The sequence below is a fragment of the Nicotiana tomentosiformis genome, chromosome 2, assembly GCF_000390325.3.
Source record: "Nicotiana tomentosiformis chromosome 2, ASM39032v3, whole genome shotgun sequence".
Classification (NCBI taxonomy): domain Eukaryota; kingdom Viridiplantae; phylum Streptophyta; class Magnoliopsida; order Solanales; family Solanaceae; genus Nicotiana; species Nicotiana tomentosiformis.
Genome location: NC_090813.1, coordinates 137,539,395 through 137,545,853, shown reverse-complemented (window position 1 = coordinate 137,545,853; position 6,459 = coordinate 137,539,395).

Below are 6,459 nucleotides of genomic sequence, written 5' to 3'. Positions count from 1 at the left end.
CTTCAGAGGATCCCCAGGAATATCTTGACAGCTGTCATGAGGTGCTACAGAACATGGGTATAGTGGAGACCAATGGGGTTGATTTTGCTGCATTTCAGATGACTGGTTCCGCCAAGAAATGGTGGAGAGATTATTTCTTAACCAGACCAGCTGGATAGCCTGCTCTTACTTGGGACCAATTTTATCAGCTCTTCCTAGAGAAGTTTCTCCCTATCACATTGAGAGAGGAGCATCGCCGTCAGTTCGAGCGTCTCCAGCAGGGCAGTATGAGTGTTACTCAATATGAGACCCTTTTTGTGGATTTGGCCCGTCATACTCTTATTTTACTTCCTAACGAGAGAGAGAGGGTGAGGAGGTTTATTGATGGACTTGCTCAGCCTATCAGATTGTAGATGGCTAAGGAGATTGGGAGTGAGATTTCTTTTCAGGTGGCTGCCAATGTTGCCAGGCGAATCGAGATGGTTTTAGCTTAAGGGAGTGGTCAGTGGTCTAACAAGAGGCCTCGTCACTCCGGTGGATTCAGTGGAGCCTCATCTGGAGGCCGGGGTACTTATGGCAGAGGCCATCCCCCCAGGCCATTTCATTCAGCACTCCACCTTAGGTGGTCGTGGCCCTTAGATGCATTATTCCGACCAGCTAGCCTACATTGCACCACCAGCCCCTATTAGTGCACCTCCGCTCCAGAGTTTTCAGGGTGGTTACTCAAGTCAACAGGGTCAGTTTCACGGCCAGCAGTCACAGCAGCCAAGGTCTTTCTATACTTGTGGTGATTCGAGGCACACTTCTAGATTTTGCCCTCGGATATCGGGCAGCTCACAGCATCAGGGTTCTCGTGCCATGGTTCCGGCACCAGTTATTGCACCAGCTGCTTAGCCAGCCAGAGGCAAGGGTCAGGCAGTTAGAGGTAGGGGCCAGACTTTTAGAGGTGGAGGTCAGGCCGTTAGAGGTGGAGACCAGCCAGGTAAAGGCCGTCTCAGGGACGTAGTTCATGGTGGTAGGGCCCAGCCCCGATGTTATGCTTTTCCATCCAGGCTTGAGGCTGAGTCATCCGATGTTGTTATTATAGGTACTGTTTCAGTTTGCAGTAGAGATGCTTCAGTTCTATTTGATCCGGGATCTACTTACTCGTATGTGTCATCCTATTTTACTTTATATTTGGTTGTGCCTCTTGATTCTTTGAGTGCTCCTGTGTATGTATCCACACCTGTGGGAGATGCTATTGTAGTAGATCGTGTTTATCGTTCATGTGTAGTCACTCCTGGGAGTCTTGAGACTAATATAGACCTTCTACCTATCGATATGGTTGATTTCGATGTCATCTTGGGTATGGATTGGTTGCCACCTTATCACGCTATATTGGATTGTCACGCCAAGACGGTGACCTTAGCCTTGACGGGGTTGCCTCGATTAGAGTGGAGAGGGACTTCTAGCCATTCTACCAGTAGGGTTATCTCTTATGTGATGGCTCGGCATATGGTCGAGAAGGGGTGTCTAGCTTATTTGGCTTATGTCCACGATTCTAGATTCCTTTTTCATCATGTTTAAGCCCTATCTGGATTCCTTTTTCATCATGTTTATTGATGATATCTTGATCTACTCCCGCAACCGAGAGTAGCATGAGCAACATCTTCGAATCATTCTTCAGACTCTAAAAGACAGCCAGTTATATGCTAAGTTCTCAAAATGCGAGTTTTGGTTGAGTTCAGTTGCTTTCTTGGGTCACGTTGTATCAGCAGAGGGAATTCAGGTGGATCCTAAGAAGATTGAGGCAGTTTGGAAGTGGCCTAGACCCACATCACCTATAGAGATCCGTAGTTTCTTGGGATTGGCGGGTTACTACCGTCGGTTTGTGGAGGGGTTCTCATCTATAGTAGCCCCGTTGACCAGGTTAACCCAGAAGGGTGCCCCGCTGAAATGGTCAGACGAGTGTGAGGCGAGCTTTCAGAAGCTCAAGACTACTTTGATTACGGCACCAGTATTGGTGTTACCCTCAGGTTCAGGATCTTATACAGTATATTATGACGCATCTCGTATTGGTCTGGGTGCGGTATTGATGCAGGGTGGCAAGGTTATTGCATATGCTTCACGGCAGTTGAAGGTTCACGAGAAGAATTACCATGTCCATGACTTAGAGTTGGCAGCCATTTTTCATGCGCTGAAGATTTGGAGGCACTATCTTTACGGCGTGTCATGTGAGGTTTTCACGAACCATCGGAGTTTACGGTACTTGTTCAAACAAAAGGAGCTCAATTTGAGGAAGAGGATGTGGTTAGAGCTATTGAAAGATTATGATATCACCATCTTGTATCATCTCGGGAAGGCCAACGTGGTGGTCGATGCCTTAAGTAGGAAGTTAGTGAGTATGGGCAGCCTTGTGTATATTCCAATCGGTGAGAGACCGCTTGCACTATATGTTCAGGCTTTGGCCAATCCGTTCGTGAGGTTGGATGTTTTTGAGCCCAATCGTGTCCTAGCTTGTACCATCGCTCGATCTTCGTTGTTTGAGCGTATCAGGGAGCGACAACATGATGACCCTCATTTGCTTGTCCTTAGGGACACAGCATGGCACAGTGATGCCAATCAGGTTACGATCGGAGATGATATAGTTTTGGGATGCAGGGTCGTGTTTGTGTGCCTAATATGGATGGACTTCGTGAGTTGATTCTAGAGGAGGCCCACAGTTCATGGTATTATATTCATCTGGGCGCCGCCAAGATGTATCAGGACTTGCGGAAGCATTATTAGTGGAGGAGGATGAAAAAGGTTATAGTTGCATATGTAGCTCGGTGTCTAAATTGTCAGCAAGTCAAGTACGAGCATCAGAGGCCTGGTGGTTTGCTTCAGAAGATAGAGATTCCTGAGTGGAAGTGGGAGCGTATCACTATGGATTTCGTTGTTGGACTCCCACGAACTCAGAGGAAGTTCGATGTCATTTGGGTCATTGTGGACAGGCTAACTAAGTCAGCGCATTTCATTCCTGTGGCAGTTACCTATTCTTCGGAGCAGTTGGCAGAGATTTACATCTGCGAGATCGTCCGTCTTCACGGTGTGCCCATGTCTATCATTTCTGATCGAGGTACGCAATTCACTTCGCACTTCTAGAGAGCAGTACAGCGTGAGTTAGGCACGCGGGTTGAGTTGAGCATATCGTTTCATCCTCAGATAGACGGACAGTCCGAGCGCACTATTCAGATCTTGGAGGATATGCTCCGCGCATGTGTTAAAGACTTCAGAGGATCGTGGGATCAGTTCTTGCCCCTTGCAGAGTTCGCCTACAATAACAGCTACCAGTCGAGCATTCAGATGTCTCCCTACGAGGCATTATACGGTAGGCGGTACCGGTCGCCAGTTGGGTGGATCGAGCCGGGGAGGCTCGGTTATTGGGTACAGATCTAGTATAGGATTCATTGGATAAGGTCAAGATAATTCAGGATCGACTTCGCACAGCTCAGTCCATGAAGAAGAGTTATGCCGATCGTAGAGTTCGTGATGTTGTATTCATGGTCGGAGAGAAAGTGTTGCTTCGGGTATCACCCATGAAGGGTGTAATGACATTCAGAAATAAGGGCAAGTTGAACCCTAGGTATATCGGGCCCTTTGAGATTCTGTAGAGAGTGGGCGAGGTGGTTTACAGACTCGCATTGCCACCTAGTTTAGCAGTTGTTCATCCGGTATTCCATGTGTTCACGCTCCGGAAGTATCACGACAATCCGTCCCATGTGTTAGATTTCAGCTCTGTCCAGTTGGACATGGATTTGACTTACGAGGAGGAGCCGGTGTCTATTCTAGCCCGGCAGGTTTCCCAGTTGAGATCAAAGACTTATCCTTCAGTTTAAATGCAGTGGAAAGGTCAGGCCGTCGAGGCATCTACTTGGGAATCTGAGTCGGACATGCGGAGTAGATATCCACATCTTTTCACCAGCCCAGGTACTTTTCTATGTCCGTTCGAAGACAAACGGTTATTTTAGAGGTGAAGAATGTGATAATCCGATAGGTCATCTTATATTTTAGAACCTAATTCTGTGTTACGAGGTCTCAAAAACCTTATCTTAGCCTTGCTCGATTTGCGTGCACAGTCCGGGTATTGGCCCGGAAGGCTTATAATGTAAAAACTGATAAAAATAAGAATCTTTGCCTAAAAACTTTAGTTGAGTTGACTTCGGTCAACATTTTTAATAAACAGGTCCGGATCCATGTTTTGACTATCCCGGTGGGTCCGTATCGAAATATGGGACCTGGGCGTATGCCTGGAATCGAATTCGGAGGTCCCTAGCTCAAATTATGAATTTTTGATGAAAATTAAAAGTCTGAAAATTTAATGGTTTTAAGAATTGGTTGATGTTTGGCCTTGTTGATACCGGGTCCGAATTCTGATTCCAGAGCCCATTATAGGTCCAAGATAATATTTATGACTTATCGGTGAAGTTTGGTGAGAAACGAATTTGGTTTGACGTGATTCGGATGTCCGGTTGTGAAAATAGGAGTTTTAAAGCTTTCTTGAAAATTTCATTCGATTTGGTGTTCAATTCATAGTTTTAGGTGTTATATTGGCTATTTGATAGCGCGAGCAAGTTCTTATGATGTTTTAGGACTTGTGTGCATGTTTGGTTTGAAGCCCCGAGGGCTCGAGTGAGTTTCGGATAGGCTACAAGATGTTTGGACTTAGAATATCTGGTACTTTTGCTGCAGCAGCTGTTCTGGTGTGTTCTTCTTAACGCGAAGGGTAAGCTGGTCAGGGTGAGTTTTTCCTCTTCGCGAACGTGAAGGCCTGGTCGCGAATGTGGAGTGATGGGGGCTTTACCCTTCGTGAACGCGACCGGCTCATCGCGAACGCGTAGCATTTGGGACATGGGGGAGGGGTCAGACTTTCCTTCTACGCAAACGCGAGTACGAGCACGCGAACGCGAAGGCCAGGGGAGCATTGCCTTCGCGAACGCGGTGAGGGTTTCGCGGTCGCGTAAGCCTAGCAAGGCAGATCATCGCGAACGCAACAGTGTCCTCGCGAACGCGCTGAACACTGTCGCCCAGTTCATAAAACAGTCCCAACATGGGACTTAAGCCATTCTTTCAACTTTTCAAAAGCTAAACGGCCTAGGGGCGATTCTCCCAAGCTAAATTCTTCCCCAAAGTGTTGGTAAGTGATTCTAAACCATTTTCTTTCAATTACCCATTACATTTCATGAATTTCCAACGAAAAATCTAGGATTTTCATGGTAGAAATTGGGGGTTTGGGTAGAATTAGGGATTTTTGGGAAGTTGGGATTTAGACCTCAAATTGAGGTCGGATTCCAAAACTAATTGCATATTCGGGCTCGGGTGAATGGGTAAATAGATTTTAGTCCGAACCTCGGGTTTGACCAAGCGGGCCCGGGGTTAATTTTTGACTTTTTGGAGAAAAGTTTGGGAAATCTAAATTTATGCAATGTAATTGATTCTTTTAGCAATATTTGATATTATTGAGTCGTTTTTGAAAAGATACGAGTGGTTCGGAGGTGAATTCTAGAGGAAAAGCGGTAATTGAGCACTAAGTGGCCTTTGGAGCGAGGTAAGTGTTGTTAAATATATCGTTCTTATCATGTTTACGGATTTTCTGGTGATAATTGAGTATTGATTTCGAAGCTGAGGTTGGTATTATGGAACCAAATGTTGAAGTAAGGCTTGTACTTGTTATTCTATCTCCCTGTTGTTATTTATTTATTGCATTATGGTAAGGGGGAGTATTAATGCGCGAAGGGTGATGTCGTGCCATATTGTGAGTATTAATGCACGAAGGGTGATGCTGTGCCATATTATGAGTGTTAATGCATGAACGGTGATGTCGTGCCATATTATGAGTGTTAATGCACGAAGGGTGATGTCGTGCCACGTTATGAGAGTTAATGCATGAATGGTGATGTCGTGCCGTATCTATTTATTTGTATTGTAAGGGTGAGAGTAAAAGCACGAAGGGTGATGCCGCGCAATTTTCTTCATTGTGTTTAGTTGTTTTTCACTGGTTAAAAGCATGTTGACTGTTCTGGTTATCATTTCCGATGTATCTCCTATATCTTGTTCCCCTTTAGCATGTTCCCCCTCCCAATAGTACATGTTTAGCTGTTACTATTGTTTTCTTGTACATATACTATTATCTGCTCAGTTTTATTATGTGGGTGTCTTGTCATAGCCTCGTCACTACTTCGTCGAGGTTAGGCTCGACACTTACCAGTAAATGGGGTCAGTTGTACTGATACTACACTCTGCACTTCTTGTGCAGATTTTGGTACCGGTCCTAGCTGATCGTGAGGCTTAGCAGCTTGGATTTGCTGTCAGGAGACCCAAGGTAGATCTACTGGCATCCGCAGACCCTGGAGTCTCTTCCTAGTCTTATCATTTACTATTTTCTTACTTCAAAACAATGTATTTTTCCTTTTTAGACTCTGTTTATAGTAAAATCATAGTAGTTCGTGAGTTGTGACTCCA